Source organism: Sceloporus undulatus, chromosome 3 (assembly GCF_019175285.1).
Source record: "Sceloporus undulatus isolate JIND9_A2432 ecotype Alabama chromosome 3, SceUnd_v1.1, whole genome shotgun sequence".
NCBI classification, from domain to species: domain Eukaryota; kingdom Metazoa; phylum Chordata; class Lepidosauria; order Squamata; family Phrynosomatidae; genus Sceloporus; species Sceloporus undulatus.
This window is the reverse complement of record NC_056524.1, coordinates 192,475,676-192,503,178: the sequence shown is the minus strand read 5'-3', so window position 1 is coordinate 192,503,178 and position 27,503 is coordinate 192,475,676. Positions and strand designations below refer to the sequence as shown.

Below are 27,503 nucleotides of genomic sequence, written 5' to 3'. Positions count from 1 at the left end.
GAATTTGGACTATTCATTTCCCACCTCCCTCCCTCCCTCCCTCCCTCCCTCCCTCCCTCTATTTCTAAATTACTGGAGAAGCAGGAGGCCTTTTCTACAAAAACAAAACAAAACGCAACAACAAACCAGATACTGAAGAGCTGTAGCTGCAGCTGCCCATTGCACCTAGGAGATCTGAGGCCTCCAGGAAGAGGTTCCCCCCCCCCCTTCTATTGGGGCCTGTGAGCCCAAGTTTTAAAAAAGGAACAGTGTGGTGTCTTTTCTTTTCTGTAATCTATATTCTGCCTCAATTATGACCAATAAAGCCTTCTCTTCCACCAGTGACAGAGGATATTTGTGAATCTACCTGATGAGGCCTCATATTATGACAGGGGCGTTGGACAGAAAGGAATGGAAATTCACTTTGACCCTTCTTTTGCCATTTTCTTGCAAGATTGGAAAAATAGTTTTTGGTCATCCTTGCTTGCTGAACTGAGTGAGCTTGGGGGGAGGGGGATAAAATTATTCCTATGTACTGTATGTCAAGGAGCTATAGCACTTCCCTTAGAATTGTGTATGTGTTGTGATACCTTCAAGTCTTCTGTTGACTTACGGTGGCCCCATTATTTTTTTTATGGTTTTCTTAGACAAGGAATACTCAGAAGCCTATACAACTTGTTATTCATTGGTGGTCTCCTATCGTACTAACCAGGGCTGTCCCTGCTTAGCTTCCAAGATCAGATGGTGCCTTTAGGGTCTTTAGTTGGTTCTCGGAATCATAGAATTATAACTCTGTGGGGGATGCCCTGCATATACTGTAACTAGCAGCTGAAGACCAAGACCTCTTTCCTCTCTTGAAAAAAAAATGACGTTGGAGAACATAAAAATAATTTGCTTTCATAGCATAACACTCACATCCGCTCCTTTCAGCTCTGCTATAGACATTGTTTGCTGCACAGACTAAGCATCTCTGGCCATAGTCAATGATACAAATATTGCAATTGTATTACAATAGCCAAAGGACATAACACTGAGACTTGTTTCCAGTCAGAAAGAGCATTTATTGACTTCTTTACATTCTTTGAAGTTGTATTATGAATAATAATCAATAAGGGTAGGATAAGAGTTAGAAATCTAGCCTGAGCAAACATGAGTTGTGAAAGGAAGAATATTGTCATTTGCAAGCTTCATGATGATGAGTTGTTCATTGGATTCCTATGTCTTAAAGTATTTCCTTCATCAGGTGATTTTGCACAGACTTTTCGGAATCAGCTACAAAACACATGCACTGTAACAACTTATTTGATTTTGAAACATATGTGACCAATGATTGCATGTATATCCTTTAAATAGCAGTACACCAGTGCAATGTTCCCAAACCCAGCACCCAATAGATGTCTTGAACCGCAATTCCCATCAGCCACACCCAGTGTTGCAAAGTGTGGCTGATAGAACTTGTAATTCAACAAATATATGACAACAAACACACAAGGGTAGGATGGAGTAATACAAATATAAAACTATACAATACAGTTATAAAACAGATTATACCTACCCCATTACATATAATCTGCCTAGCCCATGGTTGTCACAATGACTGGCAGATCTTTCCCAGCCCTGCTTAAAAATGCTTGAGATTGAACCTGGCACCTTTTACAAGCAAACTATGTGCATACTACTCCTGCTCCCCACATGTGATACATTGGAGATGATATATTTAATGAACCTCAACAAATGATGGTGTTCTTCAGTTAACCTCTCTATTTTCCTATGATCACAGAAAAATTATGGAAAGTCATATACATATTGATCCGACAACTCTTTTACTTAGCATAATCATCATGGTACAAAGTAAATGAGGCATGCATTCCTTTCAGAATAGCATGGAAAAAAAATACTGTTCAAGACTTGGACTGTGGCTGATCATTGTCAATGGACTGCATCCACTGTCTGCAGTACAGGCCAATCCTAGGTTAGCAAAAAATCCTTGAATGACCGCTGGATTCAGTAGGAGTGAATGGAACAAAGTTGAGAAATATTGTTTTCAGTTCCAGCTTTATCAAAATAACTTTAAGCTTCATGGATTTGGAAAGTGAGCAAATCTAATATCTCCAGGGTACTAAGCATTTCTGACTGACCATTGCCATTCAAATCATCACTGTAGTTTGCAGGTATCTTTCCTTAAGGAAATATTTCTGTAAAAGGAATACATATGTTTTCACAAACAAGCAAAACTGTGAAAAGTTATTGATCAAACATTTCCAAACCTACAGAAAGTGCAGTATAGAAAGAAGTTGTAGAAAAGTAATGGACAGCAATTTATGTAATAGCTATATCATAATATCTGTAGCATCACTATAGTAACTCGGCTGTGTTTGCTGTGCTGTTTTGGTCAATATTTTAGAAGCTTTTGTTAATTTTTAAATTTCTCTCCCCATGCTTCTGAAAGAGAGATAAAGAGAGAGAGTATGTGCACATATGTGCTCACACTTGCTGAAGCTTCCTTGTGATATTCTAGAACAGGCATATTTGTGTGACTTAAAACAAACACAGACACAAGGACACTGCTTTCTGCATCAATGCCATATTTGGGGGTCCATTTCCTTTATTTTAACTAATTTTGAGCTTCCCTTCATCCTTACAGATATCAGGGCAATGTTCAATGTGCATGGCTGTAAATAGTCAAACAAATACAAAGGAATAAAAATACTAAATCATAGCCATCCTAGTAAAACAAGTGAAAGGCAACAGATAAAGTAAAATAAACAAACCAATGTAAGTCACCTTAAAATATGCAGTCCCCACCTACAAACTGTTTGACTTCATGTCAGAAAGATTGTAATGACTTTGCTAGCTGCACCTTTGTGAAGATCTTTTACATAAAAATGATGCCATAACTAAGAAATTTCTCTCATTTGTTGTCAGGAAGAATGGAAAAGAAATTTGCATCCATCCCTATCTCCCACATGGATGGGGTGCAAATTTAAGGTGGAACTGGTTGGAGGAAAAGTCTGTGCTGTTCACTATAGCCTGAGTCATATTGACTAGTTCTAAGTAGAGTAGACTCATTGAATCAATTGTTGAATGATGAGTCGGCATTGACATAAATCCCATTAGTTCAATGGGTCACCTTAAGATTCAGCACTACGTATCTAACCTAGAGTGTAATTCAACCATCATGTTGCACAAGTGGTATCACCTTACCTTTTTACTTTCAAAATGTTCTTCTAAATTCATCTTTGCTGTGAAGTTTTTGGCTCAGCCTTTCCATCTGTAACCAAGCACATGTACACATAACTGTATTTGCTTCCCTTATTGCCATCACCTCTCCCTCTCTGTGTTTTCTCCTCACTGGTCCAAATTTAGATTATAAACTTTCAGAACTTGTATTTTGCTTATATAAAGCAGTTTGCACAGGGCTAGCTTGATAATAATATTTAATAAGCTTCTATAATAGGATCTAGACTTTTCTCTGTGGTATTCAAATAAGAATCATTAAAGATTTAATCAGATACTACTGTGCTAGCAAGCAGACTTTTGAATCCTGTACAAAAAAAAACCCACCTGGCAGTTATAATGAGCAAGAAATGTTCAAAGAAAATAATTTTAGAGAGGTTTTTTTTATTATTTTGTAAAACCATAATTCAAAGTATTTGCTCACAGTATTTATAGCAAAACACCCAATTTATTAAAAGTGGACTCAAAGGTCAGGAAAGTTATTTTTCTGGATTGCAGCTCCCAGAATTCCTCAGTTAGTGTGGCAAGTGCCCATTCTAGCTGTGGCATTCTAAGAGTTCCAGTAAAGAAAAAAATTACTTCTCAAGTTCTAACTGAACATTCTGTACAGTATTTCTCTTCAGATTTCACACCTGTGATCCTAATCAGATTGATGTCCTCTCCCCTATAGCTTTCATTTTGAGCCTTCCTTTTATCCAGTCTGTTGACAAAAAACAGCATCCTGATAGTGACATACACAAACATAAGTTCATCTTATATTTGCATGTTGTTGTTGTTGTTTTGGTCATTGCGGCAGAGGTTGCTATTCTCTCTCCTGCTGCAACATCCAAAGCCCATGCCCCCAATTCACCATTTTGATGTGATAGCCATTCCACTGCTGATAGGGGAAGCTACAGAAACATCTAACTATGGCCTGTTCCAGACTGCCAAAATAAAGCTGCTTCAGGTCTCTTTGGAGGTATGCTGTTTAAATGATGCTTGCACCCTAAGAGTCCGGAAGCTGCACCAAAGCTGCACTCTAGTGCTTAGGAATGGAGTGTGGCTTTGGCGTGACCTCCGGACTCTTAGGACCCATGCATCATTTAAATATCATACCTCCAAAGAGACCCGAAGCAGCTTTATTTTGGCAGTCTGTAACAGGCCTATGTTCCTCTAGCCAGATGAAGATTGATGACATTATTCACTATCTAGAGAACCTCAGTGGATCTCAGTAGAAGATGTCCTTGGTCTGTATCTAGCCAGACACTTCTCCAAGCTACCATCTTCCCCATTCTTTACCACCAATGGAATGGTCAGGGAAATGGGACTGCAGCAAAACAGTAAGTCTTATTGGTGGTAATAGATGAGTCATAGTATAGTTCCATATGTAGAACTATTACACCACACTCAGCAACATAGAATCTCAGCCATCATGTGTAAGGGAGTATTGGATCAAATGCTTCAGTAAGTCTTGGATAATGCTGGGAGCCACAAAAAATTGAGTTCCCAAAGTTCCTACCTCTCTAGACATGCCTTATATGCATGTGGCAGTATGGATAGCCAAAGGTGCTAGGCACAGGAACTTACAGCACACATCTTTTTGAAGTATCAGGTATAGTTTTTCATGTAATCTCTTGTCTTTGGAAATTCTCTTTTCTGCTCTGAAGCTCAGTAGCAGATTTATTCCTTCATAAATGCCTAATGGATTGCAATGTCAAATTCACATAATTCCAATTCTTATCAGGGAAGTGGGTATGCTGAATGCAAATCTTCTCCATGAAACCTGCCTTGATAAGTTTGCCAGATCCACAGAAAGAGATCACAAATGAATACAGCATATGGTTTACAACAGAATACTGAAAGAGTCGTGGGGAAAGTCTGTCTGCTTTGCTTTCTCGTGAAACTTTCCCAGACTGCCCAATAGTTCCAGCAAATGTCGGGACATTTCATCTTGGCATTTCACACATTGTAACACTCTCACTTGGTTGCTTCTACTACTGTATCCAGTCATGCCCTAAATATGGTGGTGTCATAGAATCATAGAGTTGGAAGGGGCCTCATGGACCATCAAGTCCAACATCCTGCTCATTGTAGGATCTCCAGTTAGACTTCAAGCAGTAGTTCCCAAACTTTGGTCCTCCAGATGTTTTGAACTTCAACTCACAGAAGTCTTGACTGTTGGCCAAGCTGGGTGGGCTTTTGGGAGAAAAAGTCCAAAACACCTGAAGAACCAAAGTATGGGAACCACTGAGCTACAGCATTCCCAGCAGGTAACTGTCCAGACTCTTTATGAATGTATGAGATTTAATTGTATGTGATTTTTTGGCACTACCCTTAGTCTGCACATAACTCTTTTCTTCTGCTTGAGGTGTAGCTAACATGTAGTGTTTGCATTGTTCCCATCTATCCCTGCATTCCATCTATGAATTCATCACCTCCCTCAGCCCATACAATCTTCCCTCAGTGTCTGTGTTCCATAGCACATTATTATTATTTTCTGTTTCTAATTTTCCTATTTCTTTTTTTAAAAGCTTTTTGGTTAGTCATAATGCTAATGCACTATTAAGCTGAACAGACCGTCCTGAAGGGGCGGCATGGAGCCGCCCCTGTTTCAGCCAGATCAGGGCCATGGCAACTGCATGCCACAGCCTCAATCTGGCCTTTGCAGGGTGCAAAAAGGAGTCACAAAAAGCTAATCATATAGCTGTGTTGCCACAGCTTGGTGACACTCCTTTGGGGCTTGTACGTATGCAGTGCCGGAGGAGCACTGTGATGCCGTGCACCATACAGTGTAGGATCACACTGCCCTTGGGATGGAGCTGGGGTATGCATCATGGAGATGTTATGCCCCGACTCCCCCCAAGCCGGCCCAAACTGCTGGTCTGAACAGCCCCTATAACACTAAAAAAAGTGTGTGGGGGGGGGAAGAACCATTCATTCTGGCTCTCAAAAATATAGTGAGAGAATGATGATTAGAAGGAAATCACCATGGCAAAGGTTGCATACCCAAAGGTTGTCATCATTGTGAATGCTCCCCCCCCCCCCCAAATAACAGGAGAAACTGAGATGTGTGCCATTTACACTGACCTGTATCAGAATCAGAACAGGGGAGAAAACACACATTCCCATAAGAAGAAATAGTTGCAGATAGGACTGGAATTTCAGAAGGGAACAAAACAGGACAGGAAGAATGTCCTTTAGATTTCTTTTGAGGGGAAAAAAGCAACACAAACAAACTGATAAGTACAGCTGCAATTCCTGGAAAATCCCAAGGCTTCTGGCCAGGTCAGAGGAGACCTTCTATTCCATTTTTTTTAATCTGAAGTTATTACTATTACTGACTTGTGAATTTTTGGTAAATGACCTGAAATGCATTTCTCTCCCATTAGCATCCATTAAAATAAAATGCTATGGCAATTCCCAGAATGGAATGGACCATGTTAGATACATGCCTTTCATAAATATTAAAAATGCAGAGCCTGACAGAAAAGAGAGGGGGCAATCCTAATTCAGGACTAACATGACTGAACACATGGGGATACCAACCCAGTTTTTTACATGGGGGGGGGGTTCTCACTTTCACTTTTCTCTTTTCTTCCCCCTCTCACATTCCGCCCCCGCCCCCCCCCCCCAACCACCCCCCAAAATACTGAAACACAATCCTGACTCACTTGACCCACATTCTATTGCTCTTGTGGGGAGCTGTACGTCAGTAACCATAAGGCTTTTAGAGCCTGTTAAGGTTAATTTGGGACCACATCAAATATGTTTTGACCACAACTGCCAGCCACTGTTTGTAAAGGGATTCTGGCAGTTACAATCCAAGAAAATAACTTCTTAAGCTCATGTGCAGTTTAAGCATGTGCATCAGTGATCTCTACAGTGAGTCATCACACTAGCCAAACACCTACATTTGTCAAAGTATCTTTTTAAAACATATGAGCATTAGGAATTTAAGAATCTACCTTATATAAATGCATAACTGAATTGATATGCTTGGGCTTAATGACAAATTTAAATGAATATGGCTCATAGACTCTTGTTAGATAGAGTTAGGTGGGAAAATGTTCACTCAGTGCTGCATGACAATTTTTCAGACAGTGATCCAATCATGAAAGCCTTAAGAGAACACCTGGCGTGCACAAGGTTTAAAGTCTAATAGCTTTAGAAAATCTCACCCAGCAGGCAAGAATAATAGGTTAAGTTTTATTTGCATTTATGACTTTGATGCAAGTAGAGCAAAGATATGGGATACTCAGCAACAAAAACACCAAACCTTTTGGGGGTGGGGAAGCTTCTGAAGTTGGGAAAAATGTTATAATGAACTGTAGCATTTTATGTGTATTTATTTGTATGTTTATAATGCATTTTATAGTGAGTGTATGTATATATATACATTTTTGATGGCTTAATTAAAAGTTGACATCCCAAACACAGCTGTGACCTGACAGAGAAAAATGCCTTTCAGAAAAAAGCTTGGTAGAGGACAATGATCCAGATGGTTTTTATATAATTTAAACTCTCATACCCACCCACCCTGTATCTGCACACCCACACATACTTAGTTAGACACAGTTTAGCAGTTTAAAAAAATACAAAATCCACAAAGGACTAGTACCTTTATTGGCCAGCCAAAATGTGCAAAACAATAATGTGAGCTTTCATAGCTCTGCTGGCTTCTTTATCAGCCAAAAGATGTTTACAATCATACAAAAGGAAGAAAAAAAGTGACAGTGCTGGAATCACAGATATAAATTTTGTATAGATGTTGTCCCTGCTGTAGTTCAGCTGATTAGGAGGGCTCTCAGTGTATGCAAAGGCCACACTTTTCTTGGCCAATTTAGCAATTAGGGGAAATAGTAATAGTGGCTTCCAAAAACCAATTGTGTTTTCCTGAAACAGGGAACCTGCAACCCTGAGCCAAACCTCACATGTAGCAGCACAGAAAGAGACAGTGTTGGGGAAAGTTACTTTTGGGGATTAAAACCTTGACAACAGCTAAGTTGTGTGGACTTCAGAGATATGTAGTCCAAAAAAAGAACAACAAGCACTGAAGGATGAGAGCACAGAAGCATATCAAAGAGAGAAAGAGAAAGTGGGCACATTATGGAATGCTGAAAACTCTGCCCACTTTGGGATCTCGCTCTGCCATCACCAGCTGAACTCTTCCATTGGTCAAAGAATCTTCATTGGAAAAGGTCATCAATATAAACAAGAGTAAGACTTTTAAAGGAATTTTAAACCTGCAGTCCTCTACCCCTTTCTGTGAGTAAATCCCATTATAAATTAAACATCTGCTAGGAGAGATCATGGCTCGCTGAACTCATCATAGCAGGCCATAGGAAAACTACTCAATAAGCCAATAGGGTGGTGGTGTAATTTTAGTATAACAAACACAAAATTCATTCATGACAGTTCCCTAACATATGCCAGTGATATTAAGTTCTATACTCAAAAATTATGAGGCATAGCTGTCTTATGATCATTTCAAAAAGAAACCTAGATACTGGAATGGATGCAGTGATATTAATTATGTTAATTTCTTTTTCATATGAAAAACCAGAACCAGAACTTAAACCAGAATGTTTAAACCAGTACCTTTCCCTCCCTAGAGCCAGTCTTCATATAATATAGAAGTCGCTCCCCTGGGAATGATATTGAGGGTAGAATTTGTGCCAGCTACATTGGTCCCCTCCTTCCCTGTGATCATTGCTGGAATTTTGCATTCTGTAATGGGCACCAGCTGCACTAATGTGTAGCAAGCACAAAGAAAAGCAGGGACAGGAGGGAGGGAGGAGCAGGAAGAAGAAGAAAATGGTAAGCTGCCTCAAAGTGGAGCATGTGGGAAGGAAGCTACACCAAGAGAGAGAGAGAGAGAGGAAAAGTATATGGAAAGATGATAAGAAGTAAGACGAGACGAGACAGGAGTGAAAATAGAAATGTGAGATGGGAAGGAGGAGAAAGAAAAAAGACAGAATGCATAGTAACAGTCTTAATGAAGTACAAGTGTCTGCAACATAGAGAAGTGCACCTAAGCAGAAAAGGAAAGGAAAGAGGAGGTATGTAAAGGAGTATATATAAACAAATAAATAAATAAATAATAAACCTAAAGGAGGAGTCTAAATAGCCAGTGTGGTGTAGTGGTTTGAGTGCTGGACTACAACTCTGGAGATCAGGATTCGATTCCTCACTTGACCATGGGAGCTCTTGGATGAATCACGCACTCAGCTCCAGAAAACCCCATGATAACCTTAGGATTGCCATAATTCAGAAACTATTTGAAAGCACACCACAACAACATAAGGGGACCAGGACACTAGAAAGTGATAGTAACAGTGTCACTGATAGTTGCCAAAACTATGGGAGAAGAAGACTTTTCAAGAGGTAAAGATCATAAGATGGCAACCAGAGAGAAAGACTGGGGAGGGGGAGAGAAAAAGTTGAAGATAGGGTTTAAGGATGGTCTGTGCAAAAGATAACAAGATTCATATAAGGATCATTTTGTAAGTGATACAAGCCATTCTCACCATTCTAATAAATGTATTTTTAGGCCAGAAATAAAGAATAGTATACTGTATTGGTGTGGTGGTTTTATCATTGGACTATAACTCTGAAGATTGGTGTTCAAATCTCCACTCGGCCCTGAAAGCCCATTGGGTGACCTTGAGTGAATCTCACTCTTACAGCCTCAGAGGGAGGCAAAAACAACAACCTCATTCTGAACAAATCTTGCCAAGAAAACCCTGTGATAGGCTTGCCCTAGGATCACCATAAATCGGAAATGACTTGAAGACATACAACAACAATATAAACCTTGCTCAAAATAGTAGTCCTCCCTGAATTTCTTGTGAGTTCACACAGCAAAGAAGGTGCATAGGTATTTTACATATGCTGTAAATGTGTAGTGCCCTTCTTTCCCATATTCTTTTAGGGATTTTTTTTTCTTTTTTCTTTTTCAGACAGTACATTCTGAGAAATTGAGGGAAAACACAGAAATCATTGGAAAAGGAAGGGAACAGAGAAGAGGAAATAAACCGTAAGACAAATGGAAACAGCAAGTACTGAGAATTGCCAATATCACTGTTGAGTTGTTTATCCAAAAGATTTCTAAGAGAGAAGTGTTCTTGTTAGATATTCCTTTAAAAATAATATTTCTTTCTAACTTCATTCATTCCCTTTCAGTGGTTGGATCAAAGAGATGAGAAACTGGGTTTTCTAAAACCCATGCAATTGTTTCCTTTTCACCCAAGTTCAAAATAGGAATGAGGAAGAAAAGTAAAATCACTGTTAAGTTTTTTTACCTTCTTTCTGGTAAAGTTTTTAGTGCATCATCGTAAGGTAAATTTAAATTCCAGGTTAGCATTAATGTGATTAAAATAAATACCCCCTTTTCAGTGCAAACATAATCAACACAAGACGTTTTGGCTTTTTAATGTAAATGTACCTTAGTGACACCCTTTCATTAACTTGCATCTCTCTTGTGATATACATACCATCATCTGTCCCTCCAGTAATATCCTTGCCAGTATTGCTAATTAAGATTGTTGATTTCCCATTGGAAAAAAATGCAGACATATGATGAAATCAGCCAGCCCTTATAACAATGGCAGATTGGTGTACTTGCAATTATGCTTTCAGGAAAATCTCTGATGAGCAAAAAGAACTAATCATGTTCAGTTGTATGCTTGCTTCATACACACACACACACACACACACCCATATTACATAGACATATTGTTATTGTGTTCCTTCAAGTAATTTCTGACATAGCAACCTTACAGTGAACCTGTCACAGGGTTTTGCTGGCAAGATTTCTTTGGAGGGGGCTTACTATTGCCTTCCTCTGAGGATGCAAGAGTGTGACTTGCCCAAGATTATCATGTGGGTTTACATAGCCATGCAGGGATTCAAACTCTGTCTCCAGAGTCATAGTCCAATACTCAAACCAATATACCATTCTGGCTTCCTACATACATCTACATAGACATATGGAAATCATATAAATGATGCTCAATCAAACACTCTTGTGTCAATGAAGCTAATACAAAATGCAGCTATCAGTGTGATCTAAGAGTGATCAGTATTCTGATCTGATGTGATCTGAGTCATGATCTCAATCTATTGGGACAGGAGTCATACCGATGACAAGGGATGCTGTGAACTGCAGTCCAACATCTGGAGAGCCACATGATTGTCACCTATACAGTAAAGGTAACAAGACACATTTGTCACAGTATCTGCTTGAACATAGGCACAGATGGAAACAGTTTATGATACAGGAGTCACTGAATCTGCTGAGAGTTTTAAATCTGATGAGGCCAGAGGCTAGTCTGGATGGAAGCTGTGAGGGGTACTTGGAACATTCTTATGCCACCATACAATCAGCCAATCATTTGGAAAGCAAGGAACCCATAACAGTCTTTAAATAAAACCTACCAGCCAATTCTTCAGTGACTCACCCAATGACTTGGAATAGAAAAGGGAAGTTCCTCAATAAAAATGTTGTTTAAACCATGGGTAAGTAGCTGCTTTATATCTTCCAAGTGGCACTAACTTGATTATCTCATGTCCCCTGATAAACCAAGTCAGGAGAGCTGTTGTTGGCTGAATGAATGTGCCACTAGAAGCCAAGCAGTTGTGGTGGCACAAGAAGAAGAGATCTAGTGTTCACATACTTCCAGATCAGTGTTTACATTATGAGGGCTAGAAGGAAGCATGGGCAGCTGGTCTTTTGGGCTCCAAATGGTATGGAGGTATGATTGGTGAACATTGAGGAAGGCAGGTGGTGGAAATTCTAGAGTCCCTTAAGTGGCTCTTTTCACAACCACCCACATCCATGCCCAGGAACTCCAGTCCATACTTCCAGTTAGACTCCTGGGGCAGCCAACACAGATAAAGAGGTAGTGAATACTTCAGCAGTAAATGTCTACCAGCAAGTAAGAAAAATGCATTTGAATTAGTATGAAGCAGTTGATTTGCCCAGGAGAGACATGAACAACACTACCTATTTCACCACTTATTGTACCATCTCATTAGCTCTGGCATTCTTTCACAGGATACATTTGGACTCTAAAAGCTGTCTTGCAATCAGAAACATAGCAGTGAACTTTTTTTTTTCATCACTTCACCTCCTGCATGTGAATCCTGGCTTGACATGCTACATTTCTTCCTTGTATGTCCCTGGCAAGGGAGATACTACAGTGGTGCCTCGGGTTACGAAATTAATTCGTTCCGTGGCACCGTTCGTAACCCGAAAAGCCTTCGTAAGCCGAATTGCCATAGGCGCTAATGGGGAAAAGCCGCGATTCCGTGCGAAAAAGCCGAAAAAAGCACCAAAAGTTTTTTCGTAACCCGAAAAAACATTCGTAACCCGGAACAATGTTTTCCTATGGGATTTTTTCGTATCCCGAAAATTTCGTAACCTGGGTATTTCGTATCCCGAGGTACCACTGTATGATCACGAAGGTGGTTTTCCCAGGGTGAGGCTCATCCATTGCTGACCTCTGCAATTTCCCCAAATGCGGGAAGTCCGACTGTGGTCAAGCAGTTTTTCAAGGCATAATAAATAGGAGGAAGTTCATAAATCTGTATTTCATGAAAACAAACTTTATTTCAACAGCCTGCAGTTGTCTAAAAGAAACATTTCTAAAAAGGTAAAAACTCTTCCAATGTCTTTGTAAGACTTGTTTGGCAGCCTTTTGAGATGTATAAAAATAAATCATTCTCTTCTAGATCTTGCTACACAGCTAGAGGGACTATTTTACCCCCTACCAGCTGTATCATGGACAAGTGATACATGCTGCCTATAAAGTCCTGCAAGAGTAACCACTTGCAGAGCACCAAGAAGACAACAGTCCCAGATTAAAAAGCAATAAAAGAGAAAGATGTGATAATGAAACCATAACAGCTTGCTACAGCATGCTAACCAGAATTTTAATCTCCTGAAGAATTCCTACCAGTTATTCAAACAACAGAAAAGTTTCCTTTCCTGTTCTTCTTCATTTTTAACTACTCAGCAAACTTGGAAATTCAAACAAAAGTCTGTGCCTTCCCTAACAGTGTGTTTGAGGAGCATATTTTTGCTTGTGAGGAACTGTGGCCGTTTGTTTTTGTTTTTTTTAAGAGAATTAATGTGTTGTATGGGAAAGGCTGAAGTACATGTGACTGAAATTAATGTTTTGTTTAACACTTTTGTACAGTGTGGTGGATTTTATAATCTTGTATATGGTCTCCTTGCATCTTTGTATCCATACATGCATCGATGTTCTGAATGCCATATTATAGTGGATGAGATATTATAATATGCCCTGGCAACCATATTATATTTTTAAAATAAAAATGCTGTTTTAAAATCCTGAAATAATCCCTTAAAATAAATGATATTTCTTTTAACAAAAGACATTTGATAATGTGCAACAGCAAATGTCAAGGCTATTATCCAAGTCATACTCAAAAATGCTGAACTCTGTGTTGAATTTGTGGCCAAATGTTCTCAAACGTACATGACTAATCACATAATGTTTTTGTTAGGACCACTTCCAACACAACAGCCTGATACTTGTCTTCTAAGTATATGAACACAGATGTGCGTAAAAACAACAACTATAAAATTGTGTGAGGCTGTCAAGGGCAGTGGAACAAGTGTCATCCCATTTTTCCCTGTGGTATCTCCATCTTTTTGCAGACAACCCATGCCTGGTATCTTCTGGCATTGTTGTCTCTTGATTCATTTTTGATTTTCTCATCATAGGATTTTTTTTTAATGGTAAACTCTGACATCAGTCAATAGGACTTCAGGGGAAATGCATCAATCTAACCATAATCCAAGTTTATGTGCCAACTATTGTACCAAAATAAGAAGAAATTGAAAGATTTTATGCTGGTGTCCAGTAGAAAATTGATCACATACCAAAATAGGACTTGGTTTCAATCATAGGCATTTAGAATGCAAAAGTAAGAAACAGAGCAAAATCAAAGACTGTAGGAAAATTTGATCAAGGAGCAAGAAATGACCCAGAAGAGCAATTAACTGAATTTTATGAGGTCAGCAGTTGATTTATCACAAGCATTTTCTTCAAGCAACCAAAGAGGTGATGGTATATGGAGACATCATTTGATGGCCAATACTGAAATCAAATAGACCACATAACTAGAGGGAAAAAATGAAGCAGTTCCGTTCTGGCTACAAAAACAACACCAGGAGTAAATTGTGGTACTGACCATGAATTGCTAATATCAACAATTAGAGCAAACCTAAAGAATAACACTAAACCAACCATGATGCTAGAACACAACCTGAAGAACATCCCTGTAGATTAAAGATAATGCAAAACATATAGATATAGATAGATTTGCACTGTTAAGCCTAATTGTCTGGGAGCCAAAACAATCTGGACTGAAACAAAAGACATTGTCAGCGAGGAATGCAAAAGACACTAACTGCAGCCAAAAAGAAAGAAAAGACTCAATGGATGACAGATGAAACTCTTGAAGCAGTTAAGGACAGACAAGAACCATAAATAAAAGGTGACAGAAATACTGTAGGGTCAGGACTATGAATGCCTCTTGTCTGCAGGAGCCAAGATAACTACTATAATAACCAATGCAGAGAAATAGAAGATAACAACCAAAAAGAAGAACAAGAGACTTCTTCCACAAGATCCAAGAAATCAAAGAGAAATTTAAACCCAGAGTGGAGGTGCTAAATTATTATTATTATTATTATTATTATTATTATTATTATTATTATTTCTTACCCACCTTTCCTCATAGCTCAAGGTGAGTAACAACATAGTTAAAACGCAATCCTTACATAAAATACACATATTAAGCTGCATCTCTACACAATATTTATACAGTTGGCCCTTCTTATACACTGATTTTTTATACACGGATTCAAGCATACAGAATTTGAAAATGTTCAAAAAAAGTATAAATTTCAAACATATTGATTTTCCATTTTTTATAAGGGACACCATTTTGCTATGTCATTATATTTAATAGGACTTGATCATACATAGATTTTGTTATACATGGGGGATCTTGGAACCAAACCCCAGCAAGGTTGTGTCTTCCTTACTTTCTCCAGCAGCTTGTCCACATCAGCGGTATTCACGAACTGAAACTGATCCAGTGTAATCCTACTCATAGAGTTGCTGGACACCTCATCATTGGCCTCTGCTACAATGGCAGCATCTAAGTCAGAAGTCAGCTCTTATGCAAGAGTTTTTATCTGCAAAATAGTTCTTAAAAGCATCACAGGGAGCTACTGAAGATTCCAATAGTGGGTTCGGAGGGGAGGGTACCTAATTTAAGCCTCTCACCACTCTGAACAGCTCAATTGGACATGAATCCGCAGTCACAATGTGTGCAGAGAAGAAAGCTTTCTTCACTGCACACATGGTCACCTTATAGGAACTAAGTTGTCCTCTATATTGTGTCTTATTGCAATATAAGTCGAGTTATCCATCATCTGCACTTTAGCCATTGTCCTTCCTATTTCATTTCCCTGAGGGTCTCTGTATACCAGGGAGGTATAGGTCAGAGAGGATGTTTGGGGGCGATCGTATTAATAGCCCTGGTCAAATTTTGATTCAACGTATTAAACAGGGATCCAACAAGACCATCCAAAACCTCCTGGAATCTCAAAGGATCCATCAGCCTTCAAGGACGCACCATTTTAATAGGTCCACCACCCCTGCAGGTGTAGGTTGTCGCTGTGATACTAACCCTGATCAGAAAGTGATCTGTCCATGACAATTCAGAGGTATCGATCACCTCTTCCCACAGATCCATACGTTCTGAACTGAAAATCACATCAAGGGGATGACCTGTCTGGGCAAGTTCTGTGAGCTTGGCCAGGGAGTCTGTTAGGCAGAGGGGTGGGCGGTATACTAACAGAATCCCCAGTCTATCCCTAGTTTTCAGACTCAGGCATACATACTCAATGTGATTCAGCATCCTAACAGGTAATCTGGTCAGGTTAAGATAGTCTTTATATACCACAGCTACACACACCCCCTCCCACTTTCTCTCACCTGCTCACTAACACAATACCTGGCTGGGAGAGCCTGGGCCCAGGTTGGAGCACTATCATCTCCCAACCAAGTTTCAGTGAAAGATGTCAGATCAGCTCCCTCATCTTTGAGAAGGTCATACATGATATGAGTCTTGTTTTTCACTCACCTGCCATTACTTAAGAGCAAGGAGAGGTTTTGTGTGTGGTCTGGCTCACTCTCCAAAATCCCCAGGTTGGCAGGGTGACTGGAAGGTGAAATAGATATTAAACACATTTATCTCCTTCCTTCTACACGGACATGTGACCCTGCCCTCGCCATATCTCCCTTTGCGCTATATGACTTGTATTGCTGCGCCAGGTTCTAAATACATTAAATTAAAAACAAACAATAAAAAGCCAAAGAGACAGCTAAAAACAAAAGTAAAAACACAAAAGGCTGATTATAGGACATTAAAAGACATTAACACACAGTCAATGGGTGTATTCCCAATCAACCAGGCTGATTAGTTAGCTAGTCCAGAAACAACCTTCTCCCACCAGGGGGCTGCCTTGTAGCCAACTAGATGGTTCTGGGTAGCCCTCTCACTACTACCTAGTCCTTCAGCTGGCTTTCCCACTACCAACTGGTGTAAGAGTCCCAGAATGACCAGTGTCCATTCAATGTGCTGTTTTTACCACAAACAACTTATATTAAAACAAAAAAGACATCCCAGGTTATCTGGACTCTTCCTCCATGGCAAACTCAATTTATCCCAAAGCCTGGTGGACTCAGCTTTATACTGCTCCCTCCTTGGAGCTTTCTGAGTCACACTCAAATGGAATGGGCCTGTGGCTCCAGTCTACTCACAAGGCCAGTCAGTCTGCAAAAGAGCTAGATAGAGCTACTCTATTTTCTGGCCTCTTTCTCCACAGCAAGCACTATATGAACAGGAAGGAAACACATATGACCAACTACTAGGGCCTGGAAGAGGATGGGTTCAGTCAGTACATCAGTCCCAACTGGAAAGAAACTGCAACTCCCAGGATTACACAGGATGGAACCATGGCTAGAAAGGCCCCTTCCCCTCCACCACTCCCTTCTCCTTTTGTGTCGTGTCTTTTTAGATTGTAAGCCTGAGGGCAGGGAATCGTCCAATTAAAAAGATTGTATGTACAGCGCTGTGTAAATTTACAGCGCTTTATAAATAAAGGATAATAATAATAATAATAATAATAATAATGGCAGAATTATAATGTTAACATTGTGTGGTCTGAAAGGGCCCCAATGTGTGCCAGGGACGTAGCCGGGGAGGGGGGGTTCTTGGGGTCCGGACCCCCCCCTTCCATTAGAAAAATGAATGGTGTGTGCTGCTGCGCCGCCATATCCAAGCCCCATTATAATGGTGGCACTTAGTCTGGACCCCCCCCCTTCCTAAAATCCTAGCTACGTCCCTGTGTGTGCCAATTTAAAGATGTCCCGAAGTATGATATTTTGAAAAATATGAGAAGCACTCCATATAAGCGACTAGACATTTGACATCTCTTACATGTGATTTTCCTCCTTTCCTACCACATGGGACAAAAACCATAAGAATCATAATCACAGAAATACTGCAGGATTTTAAACTCATGATGAAGATTTCAATCTAAGATTACAAAGTGAAACTGTCAACTAGAGAAAATGACACGGAATATCAAATTTATTCAAGATGTTTCCATGTCTATCTCACAGCATATCTTTTTTTAAAAATATGGCTTTCATTTGTTTTGATTTTTCAAGTGTTGTTTTAAATTTTAAAAATCATGAACACTGCTCCAAACTGTCATACCTTTTATGTCTTACATTAAAGACCAACTATGGCAAAAGAAAAACAAGATGGGTTATCTAATCATTTAAGTTATCCTGTACAGCAGGCTTGCACAACTCAGTGCCTTCCATACTTAGTTCAGTGCCTAAACAATAACTTCCACTATCTCAGGACAGCATACTGAATAGTCATGCTGACTGAGAATGATAGATGCTATAGTACATCTGAAAGGTACAATGGGGAAGATTGCTGTACATATTGAAATGGAGGCTTACCATGGAAATATATCATTTAATAATTAACAATACAATCCTGTACCCTTCTCCCAAAGCAGGTCCTACAGACTTCAATGGTGCTAACATCTGAGTAGTGTAGTGACTAGTAGGATGTAGTGATTTAAATGCTAGACTAGAACTCCAGGAGACCAGGGTTTGAATCTCCACTCAGGAATGGAAACCTACTAGGAGACAGTAGGCAAGAGGAAGGCAAAGGCAAACCTCCATCTCAACAAATATTGCCAAGAAAATCCTGTGAAAACTTCACATTCAGGAACTTTGAGGACTGAAGTTTTGTCTCTTTTGTAGGAAGTGTATACTTTTTTGTGCATTCTTGCATTTCAATGAAATGACATTACTTGAAGGCAAACATCAACAACAATCTTGGTATGAAGGACTGAAGCTTTATTTCTTAAAGAGTACTGGCATTCCCATTAGGTTTGCAAGAAAAAAAAAGGTACTAAGCAGTTTGTTTTAGTTCTTTCAGTTCAATTTATTTCTGTTACTTCAATTCAAATGTGCTTTTGGATAGCATGTTATCAGCAATAAAGAAATCAAAATCTTTCAAGTTACCTTGCATTCCTAGATTCATTTTCACCAGGTACAAGTCTGAATAATTTCACAACATTTTCTTCCTCACAAAACCCTGTAGCCAAATGGACTCTGTTGGGAAGGCTGAAATGTACGGTACTGAAGCTCTCATTCTGACACATAAGATATCAGGTTTTGCAGCTAATACAGCTAAGTCAGACCAAAAAAAAAATCACCAACAAATATAAAATGAGGCAGTGATAGATCTAATTTCATGAAGCAGTAAACAAGAGAGATTGGGAAGTTTTATAGATGTAGTTTTTCATTTATGTACGCTACCTTATTTGTGTTTGTTTAGTCTACTCAGTGTTCTGATTTAATGAAGGATCTGGTCTGAATCATAGTTCAAGACATGCCAAAGATATTCAAAGAAATAATTTTATATATATATATATATATATATATATATATATATATATATATCAGCAAGAGACCCATGAGTTCCATGTTAACTGCTGCAGTAAATAGTACATTTGAACCAGACTGTTGTTCTGCCTGTTTATGTCCCATGAATAAATACATCCTTCCTCTGAGAACATCTCCCGTTACAGCTTTGAAAGCCAGGTTCAGTGACCATTTTGTGAACCTTTCAAACCTCATAATAATTACTGCATAGCACGGTAGCAATAAACCAGCTTACCGTGTTTCAGTAGCACAATTTCTTTCACGGTTCTTAAGCAGCCTTTCCAAATCATTCCAGTGTTGCACTTCTAACTGGGACAGGAAAAAAAGGGAAGACAAAACTAACCAAGTCCTGGGAATTCTACGAATTTAGAATAACAGATAAATTAATAAGATTTTCTGGCTAAAATTGAGTTCAGTAGGAGGCAGAAGGCTTCTGGCAGAGAGAGAAGCAACAAACAGACCCAAACCTAGAATGAATGTTCTTGACATCTAATCTTTCTTTTACAAGGAGTTTGTGTGGAAAAATTTCCCCTTCCCAAGTCCTGTAGTTACTAATAGCACAGTGGGGTGTACAACTGGATTTTCTGAGAGCCATTACTGTGTGCTTGTGATAAAAATAAGGTGGTAATGTTTGTGTCAGTCACCCTTCCTGAAGGAAACATTAGAGAGTACTGAATGTAGATGTCTCCTTTCAGCCACTGGTGTAACCATCTCTCTTCTGGGCCAGACGAGATTCCATTTAAACCAGCCATCTCATACACACACACACACACACACACACACATATATATATATATATATAAGTCTTAGAAAAGATGCTGTAGAGATATGAGCAACCTGGCAACACTGCTGAGTCCTGACTTCTGGCTTGATTCCATGGCTCTTGATTCTTGTCTCACTTTGCTTTTCTGTCCACACAGAATATATAAAATAGAAAATACTGTGCAAAGACATCATCCAGAGTCTATATGTGGTGGCTGTAAACTGTACTTGAGATGGCAATAACCCCATCCAAATAAAACATTTGCCTCATAGAAATGGTAAATTTCATAGAAAAAATATTACATAAAATATGATATATTTATTTAATATATGCCCTATCTTTCTTACAGAACTGGGACTCAAGGCAATTCACAACAGGATTTTTAAAAAGTTGCATAAAGTTTTAAAAGTTTCATATTAAAACACAATCAAACAAATAAAAGTAATAATAATAATAAAACAAATCAATTGAAAGCAATTCCAAAAGCACATCAATAAAAACAGTTTATGACAGCAAAAACAATTGAAAAAATCCTATTATTCTTATGTGAATTATAATTTTTAGTTTTTGAGAGAGCTTGGCCCCTGACATTGACTTAAAGCTGTCAGCAATCCATCAGCAAAGCATAAAAATGTCTTATGTCTAGCAATCCATCATAAATGAGATAGGAACTTCTATCTGTTCTCTCACTTTATTATTCCTACACTGTGAAATATGATGCAATACATGAAAAGTTTTGAACTTGATGGATACACACTAACTAAGAAAACTCATTGAGATATTGTAAAGAGTGAAATAAGAAGAATTTCTATGCAGATTACAAAGCTGTAATTTAAAGGGAGAGTAAAAACTACTTTGAATTTGAACCCTAAAAGAACAGGGATGATACTATTTGGGCAGATGGTGCAGTCCATTCCTAGTCTGCAATACCCTTCCAAGGAGAGATGCAAGGGAGGAGCTTGGCTTGGAAAGTAGAGGTAGTTGGCTCCATCTTTGGTAATCTTGCATTTTCTTCTGGAGCCATCACCTTCCATTCCACCCGTGAATATCAGCTTCCACTGTAAACATCCTCTTTTCTTGAAACCATCATCCTAGGGAGAACATTAGATGAAGATATAGTTTTCCTGATGCTCCTAGACTATAAATTTCCCTATCAGGGAAGTCCAGGCTGGCCTTCACTTTGTTGTTCTGCTGTCTAACAAGAAGCATTTTATTCAGGCAGGTCATTGACAATTAAGCAAGATTTGCTGTGGATAAGATTTTTAAAGATGTCAGTGGTCTTTTGTGGGTTTTTTGGACAATGTGGCCATGTTCTAAAAGAGTTTCTTCCTGACATTTCGCCAGCATCTGTGGCTGGCATCTTCAGAGAATGCTTGCCTGGAAAAATCCCACAAAAAACTATGGATGCCGACCATGAAAGCCTTCGACTTCACAATGTCAGTGGTCCTTTTTTATTGTGTGTTTTTATTCGCTTTATATTTTACTTGCATTCTTTTGTTTTATTTTATCATTGTTAGACACATTAAGTGTCATTCTTTAAGAGAAGGCCAGAATATATATTCAAGAAATAATAATATTAATGAAAACAGGCATGTTTCAAGGTTTCCATAAATCAGTGTTTAATTGGAGCCAGAGTAAAAGCATAAATGATAAACTGAGAAGTCTGTATGTCAGTAGCTTTAATTCTACACAGCAGGTGGAAATGGTAGGTGAAATTGAATGGCATATAGTAATAGAAGGAATTGATGCAAAGAAATAAAAAAAACTAACATTCAGAGGCTGTGTAATACATTAGGCAGTACAGATATGAAGAGCACCGAGAGAAAAATGCAGGTGTACAATGAGAAGCGGAAAGTAATCATGAGTGAGAAAGAGATATAAAGTAAATGCTGGGAAAATTCTGTTAGGAGGCCCTAGCAAAATTACAGAAGAAGCAAAGGTTAAAAAAATGAAGTAAGATTTTAGCAGCAGATGAACAGTGGGGGGGAAACAAGTTCTGAGTGCACCAAAAGATAAAAGGCCAACAGAAGACACACAAGGACATCTGGCATAAGAGTGATAATATATTGACAATAGCTTCAGACTTGGCTGATGGGATGAAGGGAGGAACAAATGAATTTTCTCTTCAGCATTCATAGAAGAGTTATGCGGGAGAGGTGCCAGTAGCCAGCCGATCTGCACATTCCAAAAGGCAAAGTATACATATGGCAGAAAATTATGATTACTCCAACAGCATACCAAGATTAAAAAAAAAATTCAGCAGCACAAAATGTCAAGATCAAACCATCCCAGACTTTTAAAAGGAAAGAGATTGCACATGATATATGGACCTCTTTTCGCATTCAGCTATTGCTAGGAACAGTGACCTCACAAGACTTTAGAAAGGATAAAAATGAACATCACATCATTCATCCATGACACTATAAAGAAAAGGCAATAGTCTATGCTCCTTTCATTGGTGTACTTTGATCGCCAATGTGTGTACTGCCTGGAAATGAGGGAAGTTACACTATAACAGTTTGGGTGGGTGCTAGGTTAGGGAAAGCTGGCTTATATATTGGCATCAGTGCATTCCATGTTATCTGATATAAGAGACCAGCAACCTTTTTTCTTCCCAGTGTGCCAGGGATTGGTACCATATTTTTGCCCAATTGTTTCCATCGATTCTGGACACTTTCCACCCCACTGTAATGGGATGTGGGGCACCAGGTGACACCCTAGAAGAGCATAACACCCCAGAAGAGGTGATGGCACCCAGCTGGTCTGCCTCCTCCTTTGGGACCTCCCCACGTTCACAGGATTGGTTTATGGGGCTCACTGCAGCCATGGGCCTCTCCCTAGGGGTGCACAGGGCTTTCTCCCCCATGGCTGCTCCCTGGACATTTCCTGGGACATGTGGGGCTTCTCCCACCCTCCCCAGGGGCCCAGGGCTGCTCACTGGGAACATGTGCGGCATCTCTGGCAGCATTCTCACACTTCTGTGTGCACTGGAAGTCCCACTCCCGTAAGTCCTGCCCACCCGGGAATGACCGCACTGGGTGACACCAACCCTAGGGATGCCAGAGGGAGGGAGGGAGGACCTCAGTACATTTGTACCTAATGGCAGCATGGCCACATGGCCATGCCACCATTAGGGACAATGGGACTTGAGCACTCACAGATTTTGGAAACCTTGATCTTGCCATTTTTATAAGTGACACCATTTTATTACTCCATTGTATATACTAGGACATGAAAACGGATTTCTGTATCCACAGAGTGTCCTAGATCCAAACCCCAACAGATACTGAGGGCACACTGTATGCAGCTTTCCTGTTTAAAAGGCAGATGTTTCACAGGAAGGAAAACACTTCTTGGAAAAACACTACTTTTTGGAATAGCAATATATTAATAGTTACAACCTAATAGACTCTTCCTTAGCCTTAAAAATATTCGTAACCTCTTGGAAAGGCAAGCAAATAACAATCAGCAACTGCAGAAATAATCTTCAAAGTCAGAAACCATTTGTAGAAGGTTATTTAAAAATAACAAGCAAATGCTGTATATGGATTGCTCACAAATACAGTATTATTAATGTAGTTTGTCATCTAAGCATATTTATGGGATAATATCTGCTTTTTATTCTGTGAAATGTAACATGATAAAAGCCGATACACTAACAATGTACATTTGGCTAATCTCTGATGACATTATTATTTACCAACGCTGGATACATCTATTTTCCATGGTTATTATGATCACCAAATTGAAGAACTTTATTGCACGGGCCCTAGAACGGGCCCGTTGCATTCCAAAAAGGGGGGGGGGGGTGATGAGAACGGGATGGGGTTAAGAATGTATATTACCTCACAGAGGAACGCCACCACTGCCGCCAGACATTCCCAGCACATTTTACATCCATCCCATAGGGGCAGTTTTTGAGTACTGTTCAAAAGTGTTCTCAAACATTGTCCCATCTGGGACGGATGTAGAACACGATGGGAATGTCCGGTGACAGTGGCAGCATTCCTCTGTGTGATAGGATCCGTTCTTAGCCCCATCCCAGTCTCGTCACGCCCCCCCCCCCCTTTTTGGAGCATGACGGGCCCGTTCTAGGGCCGGTGTGATAACGTTCAAAGATACTGGACTGATTAAAGTACTTTTCTACCTTTATTTCAATCCAGAATTAATCCAGAATCAGTTTATTGAAGTGCTTAAAAACAAACATTTTGTTTCTGCCTCATGTTGATATTTGTGAAATCTTTCAGGGGGAACCATAAATGTTCACCAATATAACATTATATAACATTATTTTATGTATAATTTTGATTTTCCTGTCACTGTTTAGGCATCCTTTTAGAGCACTTGCCAAGCTCTGTGATGATGTTTGTCACATATTTGTCAAGGCCTTGCATCAGGGCCAAAAAGCATAACTCACATTCAGAAAATGTGCTCACATTTCCCCTTCTAGCTTCTGAAGACCTACAGATCAAGCAGAGCAGGAGGAATACAAGGATAGGAAATAACATAGCCTTCCAGTCCAGATGTTGTAGTACTGCAAGTCCCATCATTCTATCCAATGCAGGTTGCCATTTCAGGGCCATCCAGCTCAAAACTTGAGACCTAAGGATGGCCACTGGTGATGTCAGCAACGTTATGCCTTAAGCACCAAGTACATTTGCTCATAGCTTATCATTAAAACCAGAGACAAAGGATCTCTTTGCACCTGAAAGCACTATGCCAGTCCTTCTTCCTACCTCCTGTTGTGGTCCCAGCAAACATTTCCATCTACCCATGTGCCAAAACACACAGCAGAAATAATTCAGTTTGACACCATTTCAACTGTCCTGGCTCAATGCTAGGGAATTTAGGTAATTGTAGTTTTGTGAGATATTTAGCATTTTCTGTCAGGGAGCTCTGATGCCACAACAAACTACAGTTCCTAGGATTTCCTAGCTCTGAACCAGGGCAGTTCAAGCAGTGTTAAACTGGATTATTTCTGCAGAGTGTTTTGGCCCCATCTCAGTTAGTCCCTCTGAGATCAAGCTCTAGTGATGCTGATCTGTAAGGATGCTACCTTCACTTCTCCAGCCATGTAGACTGTGGCTGAATCAACATTTCTTGTTTTGACCATTCAATCTGGTAGAAAAGGATAGCTAAGAATAAAAACAGTGTTGCCTTCTTACAAGTGTGTAACAGAGAATGTAGCTGAATATTCTCCACCCTATTAGTTGGTGGAAAAAGTGTCAGAGGATATTTCACTAAATATTGTCAAGGTGGGTTTCAGGGCACTCCCAAGAAAGAACATTTTCTATTTTGAGAAACTGAAAATCCACTAACTGACTGAAACTATGTTGTTTATCCATGCTGGTGGATGAAGGAAGGAATAAGCTCAGGATGGTTTTAGATGAGGTTTTTATCATATCATCATTCTGCCTCATTCATTAATTTTTCACAGGCTTCACATGAGATCATCCCTGACTCTTTATCCTACTTTGTTTTCCCACTGTCTCTTCTATCTTTCTTCCTACCAGGAAAAATCCATTAAAAAGAAAAAGGCAGAATAACTGCACAGTGCCTTCTAATTGCTAGACACACTCAGTCTGGAACAGAGCTTAGAACATTTTGTTCAAAAAGTTTGTAGAGTTATTTGCTGAGTTATTCATTATGAGGAGCCTGTTTAATTATTCATTGTCACTGCAATAGTTCTAAAAGGTTACCTTATGCTTTACCAATGGATTAATTGGGCATGAAATACTAAGTGAACCTTACCCAACCCACCCTGCACATAAACACAAACAAAACCCACAATGGCAAGAAAACCTAACTTCCATTTAAAACAAAAACCATCTGTGTTTCTCTTCAAGAGGCCTAGTAGCATTTGAGGTACCATCTAGAAGTGCTAATAGGAAACAATGTACAACATCCTCTATTCTGAATTAATCCTGATATCCTACTTTTTCAGCTGTTTTTAATACAGGGGTACCCCGGGTTACGAATTTAATTCGTTCCGCCGCCGCGTTCGTAACCCGAAAAGCTTTCGCAAGCCGAAAACCCATAGGCGCTAATGGGGAAAAGCCGCGATTTGGTGCGAAAAAGCGCCGAAAAGCACCAAAATTTCTTTCGTAACCCGAAATAACCTTCGTAACCCGGAACAGTTTTTTTCAATTGATTTTTTTCGTAACCCGGAAATTTCGTAAGGCGGCGCATTCGTATCCCGGGGTACCACTGTATGTCCCAGATTCTCTCTCCTCCCAGTTTCCTCTTTGTTCTCAGCTGATATCCATTGCTGAAATTTGGTTCAAAGTGCAAAAGTATTTTCCACTCTGGGAAGAACGGAGAAAAGGGGTGGAATCTTGCCCTTTCCAAATGCTGCAGCTTCTCCTACCTTGTGTGTTCTTAAAAGTCCATTAATAATTTTTCCAACTTTGCTTAGTCACATATGTTTTGGTTTTCATTTGTAAAATGCTGGAGGTGGTGCTGAGCAGGTGTGGTTATGTGGGGATTCAGTACTACCTCCAACAAAAACCAAACATTGCTGATTATACTGAATTTTACACTGGTTATTCAATAATGTTCATTCATGAGCCTCCAGACTTTTATGAATGACAAAAGTAACACACTGAGTAACAGTGTCATTTCTTTTAACATCTTACCTCCCAGCCTTTAAAAAAGGAAGTTCAAACCCATTGTTTCATCCAATATATTAAGTAGTATTTTTTTAAAAAAACTGGCAATATTGAAACCTGGATTGCACTTGAATTTCCAACTTTATTTGTACATGTCAAAATGGGAACTCTCCATCAATTCCCAGGGGGGCAAAAACCCAAAATGATCAGAAAAGTGTTTTCTGAGAATGTTTGACCCAGTCCAGACAAACAGTCGTGAAGCTGATGAAACGATGGAAGAAGCTTTAAGGATAACATAAGTCTTAGAGCAAGTCTGTTTGAGTGTGGAGCTGGGAAGCAAACAGAGTGTGCCTAGAGATAGTTACTGTGGCATGACAAGCTTTTGAATACAGGAAGCAAGAATAGCAGCTAAAAAAATAAAGAAAAACACCCAGCCAGCCTGAGGTTTCAGCTTTATTTACAAAATACCAACCAGAGTACGTACCACAAACTGGTGGGATTTCTAGCCACTCTCTCTTCATGCCACTTCACAGTCGGTAAATTCTAGACAAATAATATCAACTCAGACAAAACAAGAGAGAAACAGGACAGGGAAGCTCTGCTGTCTCTAGGGCTTCCTGTACTGGCTTCTGGTCAGTGAACCTTGTGCTCACCTTTGCAAGCAAAGCACTTCCACCGCTCTTTCAAAACCAGACTCCTCCCCCCCCCCCCAGGGCTATACTAATCCAAAAAGAACTAAGCTTAAATTAGAGCACCAATTCCAGGAAATTACATTCTTTGTTTGCTTTTCAAAATCCAAAAAGCCCACTCCTCTGTCCACACAGGAGCACAACATCCACCAGCCGAAGTAGGATGGGAGCT

At 39.5% G+C, this 27,503-nt stretch overlaps 1 long non-coding RNA gene across 2 annotated transcripts; it reads right to left on the bottom strand.

Moving 5' to 3' along the window:
* Positions 1 to 1,019: 1,019 nt before the first annotated feature.
* Positions 1,020 to 27,212, bottom strand: LOC121925612. Of its 2 annotated transcripts, none has more exons than XR_006102910.1 (3): positions 27,127 to 27,212; positions 3,184 to 3,250; positions 1,020 to 2,174 (listed from the first exon to the last, which is right to left on the bottom strand). It is a non-coding gene; the product is annotated as an uncharacterized LOC121925612 (long non-coding RNA). The 2 variants fall into 2 exon arrangements; XR_006102909.1 differs by lacking the exon at positions 27,127 to 27,212 and adding an exon at positions 19,507 to 19,573.
* Positions 27,213 to 27,503: the final 291 nt, after the last annotated feature.